This window comes from Pseudophryne corroboree, chromosome 5 (genome assembly GCF_028390025.1).
Source record: "Pseudophryne corroboree isolate aPseCor3 chromosome 5, aPseCor3.hap2, whole genome shotgun sequence".
In the NCBI taxonomy this organism is placed as follows: domain Eukaryota; kingdom Metazoa; phylum Chordata; class Amphibia; order Anura; family Myobatrachidae; genus Pseudophryne; species Pseudophryne corroboree.
The window spans coordinates 356530097-356552185 of record NC_086448.1 but is presented as its reverse complement, the minus strand read 5'-3'; positions in this window follow the sequence as shown (position 1 = coordinate 356552185).

Sequence of the window (22089 nt, the reverse complement as noted above, 5' to 3'; positions counted from 1 at the left end):
GGGACCAGGGAGAGAGAGAGGATGTCAGAGATAGGAAGAGAGAATGGGGAGGAGGAAGAGAGAGAGGGAGTGGAGCGAGTGAGAGAGTGTCAGGAGGGAGGTAGAAAGAGAGGGTTGTCAAAGAAAGTGAGAGTGTCAGGGAGAGAAAGAGGGAGAGACAGAGAGGGAGAGAAAAAATTAGAGAGAGAGGGTATCAGGGAGGGAGAGAGATAGGGAGACAGTGTCAGTAAGAGGGAGAGAGAGGAAGTGTCATGGAGAGAAAGTGTCAGGGGGGGAGAGAGATAGTGTCAGGGAGAGTGAGAGACAGTTTCAGGGAGAGAGGGAGAGACAGTGTCAGAGAGAGATAGAGAGTGTCACGGAGAGAGATGTAGTATCAGGGAGAGAGTGAGGGTATACACAGTATCAGAGGGAGAGACAGTGTCAGAGAGAGAGAGAGAGAGACAGTGTCAGGGAGAGAGAGAGAGAGAGAGAGAGAGGGGGGTACTGTATCAAGGAGAGACAGTATCAGAGTGAGACAGACAGTGTCAGGGAGGGAGAGAGAGACAGTGTCAGGGAGAGAGAGAGACAGTATCAGAGAGAGAGTGAGAGTGTGTCAGGGAGAGAGAGAGAAGCAAGGAAGAGAGTGTCAGGGAGAGGGAGAGAGAGAGAGAGAGGAACAAGCAGGAGATACATTACCTATCCTTAATACAGCAGAGGTCTGCGTTGAGGGGGGCACTTCACTGAATTAGGCCCTGTCCTCTAAGTACCCATAAATTATGGCACTGGTGACTGCTCTGCAGCCAGGACACAGATCTGGTCAGGGCCCCTACACTCTACTCTACATCCCCGGCGTGGCTGCAGCCTGCGGGGAGGGGGGTTATCAGCGGTGGTGGACATTCTCACCATGGGTGGGGGTGAAGGTGGAGCTGCAGGCCTTGGAGGCAGCCCATGAGTGGGTGTAGGGAGCCCATGACTGGATGCAGGGGGAGCAACAGGCCCTTGAAGCAACTCAGGCCCCATAACAGCTGCATCCCCCGCACCCACGGTACAGTAATTACGCCTCTGCCTCCATTTTAGAGGAGGTCCTGTTTATTTGTAGATTGGAAAACACAGAAAAGCAATTGAAGTGTAGACATTTTGTTGCTTATACAGTATGGCAGTGGTCCCCAAACTTTTTTGAATTACGGCACCCTTAAGTATCAGTATTTTTTTCACGGCACCCCTAGGCCAAAAGTTTTTTATTAAGAAATGTAAAAAGAAGTTAAGTAAATTGTGTTTAAAATGTTTATGTAATCTTTAGGTCCAACTGTGTGGTGAGGGACAAGATTCACTTCTGTTTGTCTTTTATGATTGACAGCCACCAGCAATGGTTTTGCCTATTACATTGAGCACAAATAAACGTAATTGGTCCAGGACCACCAACCCAGGGCACCCCTGCAAGAGTCCTGAGGCCCCAGAGGGGATGTAGTTATATGACTGGCGGTCACATAACCTCCCCCTACATCCCACCCCCTCACAATCCCAATAGTCGGCATGCCAACCACCAGAGACTATTACCACTCGTAGGTGTCCACGACACCCATAGAGTAGGAATAGAACCCGTAGCGACTGTAGTTTGCCACCAAGCCCACAAGTGTCTTGCTGCACTCGCCACCCCCTGCCGGGATTCCGCTACCGGGATCCCTGCATCGGTATTCAGACCGCCGGTCACGCATACCACACCCACCCCAGAGTTCCTAGGCACACAGTTTGAGAACCACTTTAAGTTATACTTTTCATCTTTGGTATTTGGTATATTTATGTTATTTATACCACTATTCTCTCTATCTTTGTTTAACTCTTGGCATAAATATTTTTTTTTGCAACTGTACCATTATATTATGATATTTTATATGATATGATTATATGTTTAAATAAAGATGTTTAAAAAAAAATCCACATTTTTCCTTCTCTGGTTTTACCTGGCTCCTACTTTGTTTTTCAGATTTGAGAACTTAAGTGAAGCACATGTCACTCTTCAGCAACTTGATTATTGGCATTGGGTAAAGACATTCCTCCAGTTGTCCAGCACACTCAGGAGTCATGTTTTAGAAGCATTATATCTCAGAAAAGGTAATAGTTTGGAAACTAATATAACTCTATTTTTATGTGTGCTATTAAATGACATGTGGTGCCTGCTAACAACCCAGGAGGAAGCTAGTAAATTGATACTTTATTCTACTGACTAAGATAATTACACACATGTATGGGGAACAAGCTCTAAATATAGCCTAATGCTTTTAAAAGTTGAAAAGCCCCAGTTAGTTGTTAGCTGTCAGCTGACAGGTCATGACACATAACAGTATCTTTAAGCATGCCACAGGTCTCACGGCTGGTATGAGGGCAAATTGAGTTTTGTAGGATGGGAGTGGTACAGTGAGTTTAGTCTCAATTGCATAACTGTGAATGTTGAGAGATTAGTTGAAACAGGTGTCAGTAGGCAATGGATGGGGGAAGTGTCATGACCGGTAGGTATGAAAATGGTACTGTATGCTCACATCTCCTGGATGATTACTGGAAAGAAGTGTACCTTAAAGAGCAGTAGCATTGTGGGAGACTGTGATGGATGTGTTGAGAGCTGAATATTAGAGAAGTTAGTTGCTGTTATCATCTTTATTACTGTTGCTGTTACAGTATATGGAGGAAATTAGCAAGGGACATCAGTGACCCCAATTCCAAGCTGGTTTATCCTGGCAACAGTGGGTGCAGGTGTGAGACTGATACCCATATTTGATAACAGAACTAACACATTAAAAGTGGCCTGACACAGATTTAAACACCATATTTAACCTGGCTAGAATCCTGGACGTACATTAGAACTAGAGATGTGCACCGGAAATTTTTCGGGTTTTGTGTTTTGGTTTTGGATTCGGTTCCACGGACGTGTTTTGGATTCGGACGCGTTTTGGCAAAACCTCCCTGAAAATTTTTGTCGGATCCGGGTGTTTTTTTTTTCAAAAAACCCTCAAAAACAGCTTAAATCATAGAATTCGGGGGTCATTTTGATCCCATAGTATTATTAACCTCAATAACCATAATTTCCACTCATTTCCAGTCTATTCTGAACACCTCAAACCTCACAATATTATTTTTAGTCCTAAAATTTGCACCGAGGTCGCTGGATGAATAAGCTAAGCAACCCAAGTGGCCGGCACAAACACCTGGCCCATCTAGGAGTGGCACTGCAGTGTCAGACAGGATGGCACTTAAAAAAATTGGCCCCAAACATCACATGATGCAAAGATAAATATAAAAAAAGGTACAAGATCGAATTGTCCTTGGGCCCTCCCACCCACCCTTATGTCGTATAAACAGTACATGCACACTTTAACAAACCCATCATTTCAGCGACAGGGTCTGCCACACAACTGTGGCTGAAATGACTGGTTAGTTTGGGCCCCCACCAAAAAAGAAGCAATCAATCTCTCCTTGCACAAACTGGCTCTACAGAGGCAAGATGTCGACCTCATCCTCATCCTCCGATTCCTCACCCCTTTCACCATGTACATCCCCCTCCTCACAGAATATTAATTTGTCCCCACTGGAATCCACCATCACAGGTCCCTGTGTACTTTCTGGAGGCAAATGCTGGTAAATGTCTCCACGGAGGAATTGATTATAATTCATTTTGATGAACATCATCTTCTCCACATTTTGTGGAAGTAACCTCGTACGCCGATCGCTGACAAGCTGACTGGCTGCACTAAACACTCTTTCGGAGTACACACTGGAAAGGGGGGGCAACTTAGGTAAAATAAAGCCAGTTTGTGCAAGGGCCTCCAAATTGCCTCTTTTATCCTGCCAGTATATGTACGGACTGTCTGACGTGCCTACTTGGGTGCTGTTACTCATATAATCCTTCACCATTCTTTCAATGGTGACAGAATCATATGCAGGGACAGTAGACGACATGTCAGTAATCATTGGCAGGTCCTTCAGTCCGGACCAGATGTCAGTTTTCACTCCTGACTGCCCTGCATCACCGCCAGCGGGTGGTTTTGGAAATCTGATCCTTTTCCTGGCAGCTCCAGTTGCGGGAGAAAATGAAGAAGGAGCTGTTGGCGGGTCACGTTCCGCTTGACTTGACAAGTGTCTCACCAGCAGGTCTTTGAACATCTGCAGACCTGTGTCTGCCAGAAAGAGAGATACGATGTAGGCTTTAAACCTAGGATCGAGCACGGTGGCCAAAATGTAGTGCTCTGATTTCAACAGATTGACCACCCGTGAATCCTGGTTAAGCGAATTAAGGGCTCCATCCACAAGTCCCACATGCCTAGCGGAATCGCTCCCTTTTAGTTCCTCCTTCAATCTCTCCAGCTGCTTCTGCAAAAGCCTGATAAGGGAAATGACCTGACTCAGGCTGGCAGTGTCTGAACTGACTTCACGTGTGGCAAGTTCAAAGGGTTGCAGAACCTTGCACAACGTTGAAATCATTCTCCACTGCGCTTGAGTCAGGTGCATTATCCCTCCTTTGCTTATATCGTAGGCAGATGTATAGGCTTGAATGGCCTTTTGCTGCTCCTCCATCCTCTGAAGCATATAGATGGTTGAATTCCACCTCGTTACCACCTCTTGCTTCAGATGATGGCGGGGCAGCACCAGGAGAGTCCAAATGGGGTAAGCCAATCTGCGATGATGTTCCTCAGTTTCCATAAGAGGTTGTCAGCTGTGTGCCTCTTAAGGAAAGCGGTGATACAAAGCGTAGCCTGCCTAGGAACGAGTTGGCGTTTGCGAGATGCTGCTACTGGTGCCGCTGCTGCTGTTGTTGCTGCAGGAGGCAATACATCTACCCAGTGGGCTGTCACATTCATATAGTCCTGAGTTTGCCCTGCTCCACTTGTCCACATGTCCGTGGTTAAGTGGACATTAGGTACAACTGCATTTTTTAGGACACTGGTGAGTCTTTTTCTGACATCTGTGTACATTCTCGGAATTGCCTGCCTAGAGAAGTGGAACCTAGATGGCGTTTGGTACCGGGTACACACTACCTCAAGAAATTCTCTAAGTCCCTGTGAACTAACGGTGGATACCGGATGCACGTCTAACACCAACACAGCTGCCAAGGCCTGAGTTATCCGCTTTGCAACAGGATGACTACTGTGATATTTCATCTTCCTCACAAAGGACTGTTGGACAGTCAATTGCTTACTGGAAGTAGTACAAGTGGTCTTCCGACTTCACCTCTGGAATGACGATCGACTCCCAGCAGCAACAACAGCAGCGCCAGCAGTAGTAGGCGTTACACTCAAGTCAGGAGAGGACTCGTCAGACTTGCCAGTGACATGGCCTGCAGAACTATTGGCGTTCCTGTCTAAGGAGGAAATTGACACTGAGGGAGTTGGTGGTGTGGTTTGCACTGGGAGCTTGGGTACAAGAGGAAGAAGGGATTTAGTTGTCAGTGGACTGCTTCCGCTGTCACCCAAAGTTTTTGAACTTGTCAATGACTTCTGATGAATGCACTCCAGGTGACATATAAGGGAGGATGTTCCTAGGTGGTTAACGTCCTTACCCCTACTTATTACAGCTTGACAAAGACAACACACGGCTTGACACCTGTTGTCCGCATTTCTGTTAAAATAATTCAACACTGAAGAGGTGATTTTTTTGGTATTTTGACCAGGCATGTCAATGGCCATATTCATCCCACGGACAACAGGTGTCTCTCCGGGTGCCAGACTTAAACAAACCACCTCACCATCAGAATCCTCCTGGTCAATTTCCTCCTCAGCGCCAGCAACACCCATATCCTCTTCCTGGTGTACTTCAACAGTGACATCTTCAATTTGACTATCAGAAACTGGACTGTGGGTGCTCCTTCCAGTACTTGCAGGGGGCGTGCAAATGGTGGAATGAGCCACCTCTTCCCCTCCAGTGGTGGGAAGATCAGGGATTGCAACCGACACAAATGGTCTCTCCTTGGGGATTTGTGATTTAGAAGAACGCACAGTTCTTTGCTGTGCTCTTGCCAGCTTAACTCTTTTCATTTTTCTAGCGGGAGGATGAATGCTTCCATCCTCATGTGAAGCTGAACCACTAGCCATGAACATAGGCCAGGGCCTCAGCGGTTCCTTACCACTTCGTGTCGTAAATGGCATATTGGCAACTTTACGCTTCTCCTCAGACACTTTTAATTTAGATTTATGGGTCATTTTACTGAACTTTTGTTTTTTGGATTTTACATGCTCTCTACTATGAAATTGGGCATCGGCCTTGGCAGACGACGTTGATGGCATTTCATCATCTCTGCCATGACTAGTGGCAGCAGCTTCAGCACTAGGTGGAAGTGGATCTTGATCTTTCCCTATTTTACCCTCCAAATTTTTGTTCTCCATTTTTTAATGTGTGGAATTATATGCCAGTAATATATCAATAGCAAGGACCTACTGTACTGTACTACTACAGTATATATATACTGGTGGTCCCCAAAATGCTGCACTGTACGACTATACTGCTCACAAACAATGCAGCACAGATATGGATACTTGAAGTGATACGGAGCTGCAAGATACAGCAATGGCCTACTGTACTGTACTACTATATATATACTAGTGGTCTACAAAATGCTGCACTGTACTACTATACTGCTCACAAACAATGCAGCACAGATATGGATACTTGAAGTGATACTGAGCTGCAAGATACAGCAATGGCCTACTGTACTGTACTACTATATATATACTGGTGGTCCACAAAATGCTGCACTGTACTACTATACTGCTCACAAACAATGCAGCACAGATATGGATACTTGAAGTGACACGGAGCTGCAAGGTACAGCAATGGCCTACTGTACTGTACTACTACTATATATATACTGGTGGTCCACAAAATGCTGCACTGTACTACTATACTACCCACAAATAATGCAGCACAGATATGGATACTTGAAGTGACACGGAGCTGCAAGATACAGCAATGGCCTACTGTACTGTACTACTATATATATACTGGTGGTCCCCAAAATGCTGCACTGTACTACTATACTGCTCACAACCAATACAACACAGATATGGATACTTGAAGTGACATGGAGCTGCAAGATACAGCAATAGCCTACTGTACTGTACTACTATATATATACTGGTGGTCCACAAAATGCTGCACTGTACTACTATACTGCTCACAAACAATGCAGCACAGATATGTATACTTGAAGTGACACAGAGCTGCAAGATACAGCAATGGCCTACTGTACTGTACTACTATATATATCTGGTGGTCCCCAAAATGCTGCACTGTACTACTATATAGTATACTGGTCACACAACAATGCAGCAGATATTGAGCACTGATCATCAGGATACTGTCTAGAACGGAGTCTGATACGGAGCTGCAAGATACAGCAATGGCCTACTGTACTGTACTACTATAATACTGGTGGTCACCACAATGCAGCACACTGAGCACAGATATTTGCAGCACACAGAGCACAGATATTGAGCTTTTCAGGCAGAGAACGTAGCCACGTCCTCTCTGCTCAATCTCCAATGCTCGAGTGAAAATGGCGGCGACGCGGGGCTCTTTATATGGAATACGAATCTTGCGAGAATCCGACAGCGGGATGATGACGTTCAGCCTCGTTCGGGTTAACTGAGCAAGGCGGGAAGATCCGAGGCTGCCTCAGAAAAACACATGAAGTTTGGGGAGGTTCGGATCTCGACGAACCAAACCCGCTCACCTCTAATTAGAACATGGGTTGAAGGCAGGATTTCAGTACTTACCCCCCTTCACCTTCTGGGTTATGGACCCGGGTTATTACCAGGTTGTCACCCTTCACCCCAGACCTGGGTCTTCCAGCGACATGGGTCTACCATCTAGCAGTGGATGCTTGTAGATGAGATCATCTCCAAGTGCTACAGTTGCCACCAGTGAACTCCTTTTAGGCATGACCAGTGTCATTAAAATGTGTGTCATACCTTTCACACATAAATCAGAGCACTGACCCGGGTTGCAAGTCCCAGGAATAATACTGGCTGATTGCAGGGTCGTGGATCTGGGACTGTCAACATTTTCAAGCATAAGCAGTACACAGATCAACTAGCTGTGCCCTGGCAAATTCCTGGGTTTTTGCGTATATCTGAAAGGGGTATTATACACACATGGGGAGAGTGGATCTCATGGATCAGTATGTGGTGATGTTCCCACACAGATGCAAAAACAGGAGATGGTACTGTACATTTGGGTGTTCTTTCACTTTCTTGATTTGACTTGTGTTACGTGTCGCAACCTGCCCCCTCCATCCGCCATTTATACTGCGGGCCTCTGTACAGGCAGCCACAGAGCAGGAGGAAAAGATGCACACTGACTCAGATGTAGAGACTAGGTAGGGAACAGGGAAAGCCAGAGGCAACAGCAGGAGACACTGACAGCCAGCATATGCTGGAGCTCTGCCACCCTAATTATATGTCTCACTGTCTGCTTGTAGCTGTACGGCAGGGTTACTTTGCTACACCACTCTCTGTCCCGGCTGCTGCAGCCCCTCTCTCTACCCTGCCTGTTGCAGCACCTCTCTCTGTCTCAGTTGCTGCAGCACCTCTCTTTCCCAGCTGTTACAGCACCTCTTTCTGCCTCGGCTGCTGCAGCACCTCTCTCTACCTCAGCTGTTGCAACACCCCTCTCTACCCCGGCTGCTACAGTACCTCTCTCTACATTGAGGCTGCAGCACCTCTCTTTGCCCCAGCTGCTGCTACAGCACCTCTACCTGCATTAAAAGCTGCAGAGTAACAAGTATAAGTGGCATAACATCTATAAACAACTCTACTGTGGCGTAACGTGTATAAGCAGCTCTACTGTGGTGTAACATGTATAAGTGTCTCTACTGTGGCATAACATCTATAAGTGGCTCTACTGAGGCATAACATCTATAAGCAGTTGTACTCAATTGTGTAACACGTATAAGGGGCTCTACTGTGTGGCATAATGTGTATAAGGGGCTCTACTGTGTGGCGTAAAGTGTATAAGGGGTTTTAGTACTGTGTGGTGTTATGTGAATAACTGTGCGGTGTAATCTGAATTGGTACTATTCTGTGGCCACGCACCTTCCCCATGAAGCCATGCACCTATATTTTTGTTGGTGTGCACTCTTCCTGTTTTACCCATTGGGGGTGCTCAAAGGACACTTTTGCCCTGAGCTCCACAAGGTCAAGAATTGGCCATGTCACCAATTTAGATTTTTTAATTTATATTTTTACTTTTCAAATGTACAATGCTCCCAATTCAGTACAGGGGAGGGGGGCACCAAAACATACCCTTGCTCCGGACACCATCTCACCTAGCTGCACCTCTGATTGGACATATCAACTTTTGAGCTGTTAGTCTATATCAGTAGGGTTGGAGACTCTCCACAACCCCTCCACTCCACTACTTTACAAATACTTTAGTTTTGGGAATTAAATTGAATAATTGAAGGAGCTGTAGCATGAAATAATACCAAGAACATATGTAACACGTACGAGTATTATTCAGTGAGAGCAAATGCTAGCATTGGATGAGTTGGAGTGTTAAAACAAAGCCTAAATGCCAAACACAGCCAATCAGTACTATCAGGTAACCACACCTGCATAGTAGCTCAACTGAATTAAAAGCAAGCTCTCACGCAAAATCCTAACAATACTACTACAGATAATTTGATTATTTATATATACAGGTTGAGTATCCCTTATCCAAAATGCTTGGGACAAGAGGTATTTTGGATATGGGATTTTTCCGTATTTTGGAATAATTGCATACCATAATGAGATATCATGGTGATGGGACCTAAATCTAAGCACAGAATGCATTTATGTTACATATACACCTTATACACACAGCCTGAAGGTCATTTTAGACAATATTTTTTATAACTTTGTGCATTAAACAAAGTGTGTCTACATTCACACAATTCATTAATGTTTCATTTACACCTTATACACACAGCCTAAAGGTCATTTAATACAATATTTTTAATAACTTTGTGTATTAAACAAAGTTTGTGTACATTGAGCCATCAAAAAACAAAGGTTTCACTATCTCACTCTCACTCAAAAAAGTCCGTATTTCGGAATATTCCGTATTTCGGAATATATGGATATGGGATACTCAACCTGTATATATATATATATATATAGTGATAGAAGCATTGGTAAAGTGACTAATGGGAGATATGTTTGTCCCAGTATGTATTTAGCGACCTATGTATTTTAAACCCCCAGGAAATGTCTGCTTTGCTACACAGACTTGATTAGAGTTTGGGCTTTGAGTAAATTCCGGAAATGGGTCCTTGGGATGTGGATGTGAGAGAGAGGAGTGAGGGCTTCATCCACAAGGCTCATTTTGGCTCTATAGGCCTTCAGCCTAAGAGTCGAGCCTTTAGGCCTTTAGCCTGTGAGTAGGATAATGAGTGTCTGTATCTGTAAAAGGCTGATAAAAAGCTGTGTCATGACTTGGCTCGGGGTCTGACTTCCTGAGGAAACAGGCAGCAGGCATGTGATGAGACACTGTGATTTAATGACTGTAAGTACTGTGCATAAGCCTGTGTTTGTGCTTGGGACATTAGAGGGAATCTATTATGTTTAGTGCCCATATGGGGTAGGATTTGTTTTTATATTTTGTTCTGTGAACTGCACAATAAAACTAGCCACAGCTAGATTGCACAAAAACTCTATATGATGATGTTGAAGCTTATCTTACTACTTTTAAAAGAATAGCTGACAGAGAGAGTTGACCTAAAGATTGGTGGGCAAGTCCTGTGGCACCCTTCCTGTCTGGAGAACCGCAGTAGGCATATTATAACTTGTGACACTACAGATAGAGTCTCTAACAGGACCACAGACCATGGAAAGGGTCATTATGGATCGATATCTACAGTCTCTACCTAGAACTGCTACCTAGCAAGTGGGGAGACCGATTTCTTGAAATGAAGGAGAGTTATGTGGTGGCTGAGGAACTATTAAGTGTACCCTGCCAGGCCCTAGTCCCACAATGGCAATCTCCAGTGACCACTTGTAAGACTGTTCCAGGGGAAAAGGGGACCTTGGAAGTAGAAATTATAGTACCTAAGACTGTGGTTTTGGAACCTGAAAGTAGTTCAGCAGTGCCAGGAAGGCTCCTACCGCATAAAAGACTTGATAATAATATAATTCAATGTTGTTGATGTGGTGGTTTGGGCCATATTGCTGATAATTGTTCACTTACCTCTGGACCTATGCAATGTGGTACTGCTTATGTCAATTGTAGAGCATCTTTCCATGGTCAGCTAGCCTTCACTGCAGACTGACAGGCTGAGACAGATAAGCAAATGTGTATACTTACTATAGAAGACAACAGGGTAGAGGCTTTGTTAGATTCTGGTAGTCTAGTTACTCTTATGAAAGCCTAATATGTGACCCTTTAATCAATAACTGCAAAACTGTTGGTGTGACTTGCATATATGGGGAAGCTCTGTATTATATTACTGTTGCTGTAAACATAGGAATTCAGTGTGATTTCACTGTAGTCTCTGTGAGTTTTGTTCTTGGCTTGATGTGTGATGCAATATTGGGTAAAGACTTTGTCCATTTCTGGAAGCTGTGGAAAAGCCAATTTGTTACAGAAGTAAATAACTCAGACCCATTTCATAATGTTACTGATACAATGGTAATGGAAATGTCTTCCTAGTCTGAAATATACCCTTTTTCAAGCATGATTGTGGAGCCAGAGAATGTCGAGAACAGTAGCAGGGCACAGAATGGGATACCTCCTAATGAAATAGAAAATGTTGTTGAACCAGTCTGCCTAATCTTTAGGTCTGAATAGAGATCTGTTTCAGAGCAGTTAAATGACCCTACTCTGGCAAAAGCAATAGAGAATGTAAAAGTTATTGATGGCAACTGGGCAGAGGCTCTATCAGACTCGGGTAGCCTGGTTACTCTTATGAAAGCCTAATTAGTGAACACCATAAACTGTAAGGGGAAAACTGTTAGTGTAACTTGCCTACATGGGGATAAAAACACAGTTTGGTTCCAATGTAGTCTGTGGTTTTGGTTACTGGTTTGATGTATGATGCAATAGTGGAGACTTTGCTCACTTATGGAAGCTGTGGGAAAGCAATTTTGTTACAGAAGTTAATGACCCTGACCTATTTAAGAATGTTACTGATATAGTGGCGGTGGTAATGTCTTCTGAGTATGTGATGTTTTCATTTTTCCTAGCATGTTTATTGAGCCAGAGAATGATAAGATCAGTAGTGGGGCACAGAATAATATACCCAGGGCCATCTTTTTGTATGGCTCCAGGACTGTATATGGGTTCTAGGCTGATTGCTCGGGGTCTACTTTTTCCAGGGGTACCAGATTTTTTTAAATCAGCCCTGGGAAACCAGAGATATCCAATTTCAAAGCAGTGTTCCCCATCCTAGCCAGTTAATTTGCTTTTCCCAATCAGATCTCTTCGGGTTTTGTCTGACTTAGAGTTTTTCTGAAGGTTTACTCCAAAAGATGGGACTCTCCCCTTTTGATGGACACTGGCAGCTTGTCTCTGTTATGTCCAGAATCAGCCTTCAAGCAGTTGGTCCCTGCTCCACCTCCATATGCCTGGTATGCAGTTTTATATTTTTATCAGTGGATTGCTTTGCCTCCTGTACTCTGATCCCCAAGTCCCCAGTACCATCTATTTCCAGGAACTGCAGACATCTGCAGTCAAGCAAGCTGCTTTCCCACCAGAAAATTATCACTATTATGTCACAGCTCCCTCTCAGCTGCAGCACACCAGCGGCCCATACAGACCTCTGCCGCCGCAGTGCTAGCAATCTGACAGAGAGCCCCCGGAGACCATCACCGGAGGTGAGTCCCTGGTATATGACAGTATCCCCCCACTTTTTAGGGTGGACACTGAACACCCTTGGACTTTGGTAGGATTCTTGGCATGGAAGGTATGGACCAATTTGGTACATGAACATCTTCAGCAAACAGGAGCGGGACAGCGGCATTTGGCCGCAGCATTTGGCAGTATAGGGGGCGCGGCCCAGGCAATGCAGGCATGCCCGGACCATTGGGAGGGTGTGCTGCTGTGGCTGCGTGACGTCACGTGCAGCTGCTGCAACGCGAGCAGTGATGAGTAGCTCCCTGCCAGCGCACAGGAGCTGCGCTGGCAGGGAGCTACTCTTCCAGTACAAAAGTGCTTTTGTACTTGTGAAGAGAGGTTGGGCCTGACTTGCGGGGTGGACTAGCCCTGTGCTGGGTGTCCCTCCGCATGTCTGTGTCACTAAGCATAGATGTGCTAAATTTAGCACATCTATGATCAGGTCTGAATTAGTCCCCATATCCCTTCCAGTCTATGAGATACTGGACACGACCATATCATCTGTGGGAATCCAGTATACTTTTAACCTCAAACTCCTCACCTTGCATGGTTTGAAATTTAGGAGGCCTAGGCAGGGCTGCACGAAAGGGATTGAGCACCAAAGGTCTTAAAAGAGAAACATGAAATGCATTGGGAATCTTCAGATAAGATGGTCATTTTTACTTTGTAAGCCACAGGATGTAGTACTTTTTCAATAGGAAACGGTCAAATAAATCTAGAAGCAAATTTTTTCGAAGGAACTTTGAGACATAAACTATGTGTGGAGACCCATACTTGATCCCCTACTCTAAGGTTGGGAATGGCTTTCCGTTTTCTGTCAGCAAAAGACATGTAATGTGCAGATGACTTGATCAAAGCTTTACGTACTTGTTTCCAATTCTCAGAAAACTGTGTGACTGATCCGCGGCAGGAACCTCTAAAGCTGGTAAGGCCTGGAACTTTGGAACTTGAGGATGGAATCCGTAGTTATTAAAGAATGGGGTAGATCCCGAAGAAGTATGGTATAAATTGTTATAAGTAAATTCTGCTAGTGGGAAGAAATCCAGCCAATCGTCCCGCGAAGAAGACATAAATAAATGTAGGAAGGTCTCCAGATACTGATTTACTCTTTCCATTTGTCCGTCTGAATGGGGATGATAGACAGATGTAAAGTTCAACTTTATTCTAAAAGAAGAGCAGAGAGATCTCCAAAATCGGGCAACAAATTGTGGTCCACGGTCAGAGACAATTTTGGTGGGCATTCCATGTAGCTTCATGATTTCTGAGATGACTAACTTTGATAACTGAGGTGCAGATGGAATACTTGTCAGGGGTATGAAATGTGCCATTTTCAAAAAATGCTCAACAACAACCCAAATTGTGTTTTATCCTTTCGAAGGAGGTAAATCAGTGATAAAGTCCATAGAGATATGAGTCCAGAGTTGAGTCCGTATTGGTAATGGATTCAGAAGTACCTGGAAGTGAACCTTTTGGAATCTTATGCTGTGCACACTTTGGGCAGGCAACTATGAAATCTTGTAGATTTGCTCTCAGCTGGGGCCACTAATAAGAATGCTAAATAATTTTCTGATCTTAAGTCTCCCTACATGACCCATAAAGGAAGAATTATGTGCCCACATGAGCAGTTTCTTCCGGAGTTCGGGAACTACGAAAATTTTCCCTAGTGGAGGAGTTGGAGTGAGCTGAGTTGCACTGAAAGAGTTGTTTTACTGAGAAATCTGAGGATTCGTTGGAGCTCAAAGAATGCGAGATAGCGTCCACTTTCTTGTTTAAAGAACCAGGTCGACAAAAGAGCTTAAAATTGAATCATGTGAAGAAAAGGGCCCACATGGCCTGCCGTATATTGAGACACTGAGCTGTCTGCAATTATAACAGATTCTTATGATTGGTATAAACAGCAATAGGAGGTAAAGCTCCTTCTAACAAGTATCTCCACTCTTCAAAAGCCAACTTATTAGCTAGCAATTCCTGCTCACCAATGGCGTAGTTTTGTTGAGCAGATGAGAACCTTCGTGAGTAGTAACCACATGATTGAATCTTTCCATCTTCAAAGACTTGAGACAGTACTGCTCCTACCCCTTCTGTGGAAGCATCCACCTCGAGTATGAATGGTCGATACAGATCAGGTTGATGAAGGATGGGACCTGATGTAAAAGCTTGTTTCAGGGTTTCAAAGGTTGCTATTGCTTCTGGGTGCCAGCCGGATGGACTTGCTCCTTTTTTGGTGAGGGCAGTAATGGGAGCCACAACTGATGACCTTTGATGAATTTTCTGTAGAAATTTGTGAACCCCAGGTATCGCTGAATACCCTTCAAAGTAGAGGGTATGGACCAGTCATGAATTGCCTGAACTTTAGCTGGATCCATCTGTAAATCGCTACCTGAGATAATGTAGGAAAGGAAAGGAATGGAGGGAACTTCGAAGGTACATTGCTCCAGTTTACAATATAACTTATTCTTCCTCAGTCGGGTTAGCACCTCCTTCACTTGAGCTTCGTGAGTCTCCAGATCTTCAGAGAATATTAAAATGTCATCTAGGTAAACCACCAAACACTTGTAAAGGAAGTCTCTAAATAATTAATTGACGTAATTCTGGAAAACAGCCGGGGCATTATACAACCTGAAAGGCATTACCAAATACTCGTAATACCTGTCCCAAGTATTGAAGGCTGTCTTCCACTCATCCCCTGGGTGAATGTGAATCAGATTGTAGGTTCCATGTAGATCTAACTTAGTAAATATCAAAGCCCCCTTCACCCGGTTGAACAATTCTGGAATAAGCAGCAGGGGATACCAGTTCTTGAGAGTTATATCATTGAGTCCCCGGTAGTTAATGCAGGGCCGTAGACCTCCATCTTTCTTTTTTACAAAAAAGAACTCTGCTCCTGCAGGGGAGGAAGATGGTCTGCTAAAGCCCTTAGCTAAATTTTCTTGGATATACCCTGACATTGCTTGTGTCTATGGTAATGACAAAGGATACATTTGGCCCCTGGGAGGAGTTTTACCCGGTATCAGGTCAATTGGACAGTCCCATTTCTGATGAGGTGGCAGAATGTCCGCCCAGTGCTTATTGAAGACATCTAGAAAGTACCGGTAATCCATTGGCAATTCAGAGGATTGAGTTGTGCACAGTGGTGCCACTGTTGTTAAACAAGCATTGAAACAGGTTTTACCTCAGGAAAGAATATCCTTGGTCTGCCAGTCAAGTTGTGGATTGTGTTTTCGCAACCAGGGGAGCCCTAGGATAATGTTATGAGAGACTTTAGGAATCATGAGAAAGGAGATGACTTTGGAATGCAGTGCCCCCACCTTGACTTTGGGTGGGACAGTATGAAGGGTATTCCATCACTTGCTGTGATGGAAACAGCCTGATCCAAAAGGATTGTCTGAATTCTGGCATGCTGAATCAGAGCAGAAGAGACAAAGTTCTCCTCAGCACAAGAGTGCAGCAGTGCAGAAATCTCGAAGGAGGAAGGTGAGACTTCCAGGCAAATGGGAAAGACAGATTCCTTCCTTACACATGATTCCATGGAAATTCCTAGCTTAACCTCTCCTGAATAAGCTAGGAGCAGTAGTTTCGCATCCTCAGGCTACAGAATTTAACAAAATGATCAGATGATCTGCAGTACATGCAGAGATTTTCCTGGCAATGGCGTAGGCACTCATCATTAGAAAGACGAGATCGATTGACCTACATTGGCTCCTCTGTGGGAGATGAGAGTTGTTGCGCAGGAGAGTCCTGCCGGAGTCTTGAACATAGCCGAAATCTGGGGCGCTCTGACTTGGACTTTTCTAAGCATCGTTCCCTATATTGAAGGTCTACTTTGTTGCACAAGGATATTAAATCATCCAACTTGGCAGGAACATCTCATGTGGTCAAGTCGTCTTTGATTTTATCAGATAACCCGTTCCAAAATGCGGCAACCAACGCCTCTTCATTCCAGTTTAGTTTGGAGGGCAAGGTGCAAAACTGAGTCATGTACTGACTGACAGCGAGATACCTGGCGAAGACAAAGAACCTCCAATGAGGCTGAAGTAGTTCTGCCCAGATCATCAAAGATCTTGCGGTAAGAGGATGCAAACGCAGAGTAGTTTGAAAGAATAGGATCGTCTCTTTCCCATAGAGGTGACGCCCACTCCAGTGCTTGACCGGTCAATAGAGAAATTATATTAGCAACTCTTGTTCGAGGAGACGGGAAATTGGCAGACTGTAATCCAAATTGAATCTCACACTGATTTAAGAATCCTCTGTATAACTTCGGGTTCCCATCAAATTTATTAGGAGGTGGTAATTGTAGGTGAGATACTGGAACTGGCGCTGGTGGTGTTGACACTGGAGGAGAAGTTACAGGAGCTGGAACCTGAGATGACGTAATAGCAACATGAAGCTCATCCAGATGAGCAGATACAGATTTCATGGCTTGAACCAGTTGTACTTGCATGGATTCTTGTTCAATTAAATGAGACAGGATATCGGCCATGGCATCACCTCCAGATGCTTCCTCACCCATTGGATCCATGTGGCCAGTGCTTACTGTCACAGCCAGTAGAATTTATGAATCCATTGGATGTGTGCTAGTGGTTGAAGTGCATGCCTCTGCAAGGAGAAAACGAGGAGGATGAATGTAGTTTCTTCTCATATGCTTTTATTAACGAAGACATATAAGAGCAAATATTTAAAGAACAAAGATGAAGAATTCCAAAAGATTAGTATTCATGGGCAGAGTTATTGAAAGAGTCTGTATAATAAACGATTGTCTGATATGACTAGTGAATACTGAAGAGTTTGTACGTTGGATAGTAAATTGTCATGATTGAAGAACACTGAAGGAGTTTTGCAGAATGGATGATTATTAGACGTGGCTGAAGAACACTGAAAGGGTTTTGCAGAATGAGTGATTGTTAGACGTGACTGAAGAACACTGAAGTAGTTTTGCAGAATGGATGATTATTAGACGTGGCTGAAGAACACTGAAAAGGTTTTGCAGAATGAGTTATTGTTAGACGTGACTGAAGAACACTGAAGGAGTTTTGCCGAATGGATGATTATTAGACGTGGCTGAAGAGCACTATAGAACTGCTGGGAAATCCTCTATGGATAGAACTCCAGGAGACTCTGTCCTTAGTGGCAGGCTGCGAGCCATGGGGCCAGGGTAACCACTGGCAGTTGTGCAGCAAATGACAGCTGAGGTGAGAAATCCATGGAGCTGAAAATCCAAGGGATACTGGAAGGCACACAGGTGGACCTGTTGGAGTGCAGGGCTAAGACATCTGTACTGGGACATAAAGATAAAGCACTGGCAAGGTTTGAAACTGGACTGCCCCCTTTTACCAGAGAGCTCAGCCTGTGTTTGGCTAGAAGAGACCAGAGAACAAATCCCACTGGAATACTATGAATTGGTCTCCAACATGGTGGCCCCAGTACTGCAGACACACCAGAGAAGGGGATCTTGCTCAGGCAGCCTCTGTGCACAGTGCTCCTGTGACAGCAGGCTGCACAGTCATCAGCTCCCTCTCAGCTGCAGCAAATCAGCGGCCCTCACAGACCTCCGCTGGTGCAGCGCTAGCCATCTGACAGAGAGCCCCTGGAGACCATCACTGAAGGTGAGTCCCCAGTCCATGACATACTGTATTAAGACCACTCCACTATCCACCACTCTCCTGCTTAGTAAGCACCCCTACTGCTCTGGAAGTCATGTAATTGGGCCACTTCATTCATCTGAATGCCTACTTCTACAGTTTGGTCTTCTCCCTCCAGCCCCATCTCCCACTATATGTGCAGGAAAGGAGTAATTTGCAGAAATTACTGCTCCAGGCCCTACATGCTGAGTGGAAGATAGAACATCCGCTACTACTTATGGGACATCAAAGTTGCCACTGATAGCACCCCCATCCCCTACCACTGACGGCTGGGTAGGGACCGCAGTTCATTACTTTGCCCAGTGGCCTACACTGCTGTTAAGATGACCCTGGATACTGAAATAGAAAATGTTGTTGAACCAGTTGATCATCTGTATGATCTTGATGTCAGAAAAGAGAACTTAGAGCAGTTAAATGATGTTACTCTGGTAAAAGCTAGTGTCATGACTGGTGGTGGATTCTCCAGATACATCAGAGAATCGCCAGAAGTGACTTATGGGTACCTCAGCATGTGTGACTAATCAAACATGGTAACTGCCACCAGCAAAGGAAGACTCAACTGTATAGATGCTAGACAGCTATTTGCATCCAGAATTATTAATTGCACCCTCGCTTACACATTGGTACATAGCATAGCCCCCACAGGGTCGCAGATTCACCAAGGGACATGGAGAATATGCTACAATTAATTCTCTTTTACTTCAATCAAAATAATCCAAGGTATGATTATAAAAATATAAGGTTACAAATATGGACAGAAATACAGTACATAGTCTCAGAAAACAAAAAGAAAATAATATTTCAGAAGCCTAACACTTACTCAAAAGAACATCCAATGTAGGGGGACTTCACAATGTAGGATGATTGGTTCAACTTCAGGCTGTGTAGCTGAGTCCCCCAAAAGAATGAACACACATCACTGTGGGAGAAGTGAAATTATACTTTTGCAGCTGAACTCATTCCTCGGACCTTTGTGTTTTTTCAACTAGCTCAGTGCTGGACACTGGGCTATTTAATGAATCCCCCTCACTGCCAAGAAACTGTAACTCAGTAAATAGGTGAGAGGGAAGTAGTCCAATGATGACAGACATTCTACCCCTCCCTGGAGGTGACACTTATAACCTTGTTTACAATTTTCTGACCTGGTCTGGTTGTTGGAGACTGAATGTTTTCCCCTCCTCTAGATTTTTGAGGGTTCTGGATAACAAATCATTATCTCCACCTCTGACTCTAAAGACATACATTTTCCTCCTCCTAGGTTTGTGTATTGATCAGGTCACTCACAGGACATATACCAGCAGCCATGTTGTTCTTAGGCCCAATGGAAAACAATTGTCCTTTACATATACTTACACAAGATATAATTCTGATACTGCTGACGGCGTATAAATGTCACAACTCCACAGCTAGAGAGAATGTAAAGATGATTGATGGATACTCTGTAGTTCCTGTCAGTCAATTATCATATCCTCACATGGCAGTACACTAGAATTTTTTTGTGTCAAGTGACTACAATAGTGGAAGATATTGTGTAACAATTGGTAGTACCCAAGGCACACAGAAAAATAATATTAGACCTAGGACATGGTCACGTAACTGCAGATCACCTAGGGGGTAGAAAAACCACTGAGAACATTTTACAGAGTGTCTATAAAGAGGTATCTGAATATTGTACATCCTGCCCTGAATGTCAGTATCATACTCCAAGGCCACAGTGTCAATGTCTGCTTGTCCCATTACCCATTATTTAGGTTCTGTTTGAAAGAATAGCTATGGATTTGGTTGGACCTCTAATAAAATCTGACCATGACCATCTATATATTGTGGTGATAATGGATTATGCTACCAGATACCCAGAAGTGATATCATTGTGCAATATGTCATCAAATACCATTGCTAGAGAAACTGTACAAGTCATTAGCAGGCTAGGGATACCTAATGAAATCCTGACTGACTAGGGTACCCCTTTATTTAGAAAATGAAAGAATTAGTTAAGAAACTCCTTGTATAACTCACAGACTGATGGATTAGTGGAGATGTTTAACAAGCAAAGTGATGGATAAAGTTGCAAGAGATTGGGATTATTTACTACCTTATTTATTGCTGTCCATAGGAGAGGTTCCCCAAGCTTCCACAGGATTTTCACATTTTGATTTATTTCTGGGGAGACACCCAATGGGATTAATGGAAATTGCCAAAGTGACTTGGAAGGGGCAATCCAGTCCATATAAAACATGTTTCTCAAATGCAGGAAAGGATTGCTGTAGAGTTGCCAATAGAGAGAGAGATCACTTGGATCTGGCCCAAAAGGCACAGCAGCAGGTGTACAATTGCAATGCCAAGTTATATGTCTTTGCTCCTTGGAACAGAGTGCTTGTTTTGGATTCCATAGTAGAAAGTAAACCTTTAGCTAATTGACAAGGGGCCTTTGAAAAAGTGGGGGAGGTTGATTATAAAGTGTACCAGCACGGAAAACAAAGCCAGAATAAATGTACTATGTAAATCTTATAAAATCTTGGAAGAATAGAGCAGCTATGTCAGCCGTCACAGTCCCTCAAGTAAACCCAGTGCTTTTAGTCTCCAAAGTAACAATAGTTAAAACCCTGTTTTGGGTTCCATAGTAGAAAGTAAACCTTTAGCTAATTGACAAGGGGCCTTTGAAATCCTAGAACAAGTGAGGGAAGTTAATTTTAAAGTGTATCAGCACGGGAAAAATTTCTCATAAGAAATAGAGTTTTGTTTTCAGACATACCAGGTAAAACAACATGACATAATCACTGACCCAGGAGTTAAGGTTAACCTAAAGCACTATAGAATATCAAAAGCCCAATGGGAATCAGTGTCTAAAGAAATAAAAAAAAATTGTAGTTGGCGGTAACTGAAGAGTCACATACTGAGTGGTCAAATCCCATTGTGCTTATTCTGAAGCCAGGCGGGAGTTTGCATTTCTGCAATGATTTCTGTAAGTTGAATAATGCTTCAAAGTTTGATGCCTAGCCAATGCTGTGGGTGGTTGAACTTATTAAAAGATTAGGAATAGCAAGAAACTTGACCACTCTAGACTTAACCAAAGCGTATTGGCAGGTGCAGTTAACTGATAATGCCAAAGAAAAGACAGCTTTTTCTGCTTCAGAAGGATTGTTCCAATACAAGATGTTGCTATTTGGTATACATGGGGCATCCGACATCTTTCAAAGGATGATGGATATAATTCTAAGGCACCATTGACAGTATTGTGCTGCTTATCTGGATGATGTAATCATCTATAGTCCTGATTGGCAGTCTTACTTAGCTAGAGAACAAGCAGTATTGGACTCCATATGTAAGGCAGGATTAATAGCCAACCCAAAAAATGTTGTTTAGAGATGGAAGACATACATTGCTTTATTCAGATCTGATTGCAGCAGCAAATTTGTTAGCTAATGGGCAAAACCATGTGCACTGCAGGGGGGGGGGCAGATGTAGCATGTGCAGAGAGAGTTAGATTTGGGTGGGGAGTGTTCACACTGAAATCTAAATTGCAGTGTAAAAATAAAGCAGCCAGTATTTACCCTGCACAGAAAACACTATAACCCACCTAAATCTAACTCTCTCTGCACATGTTATATCTGCCCGA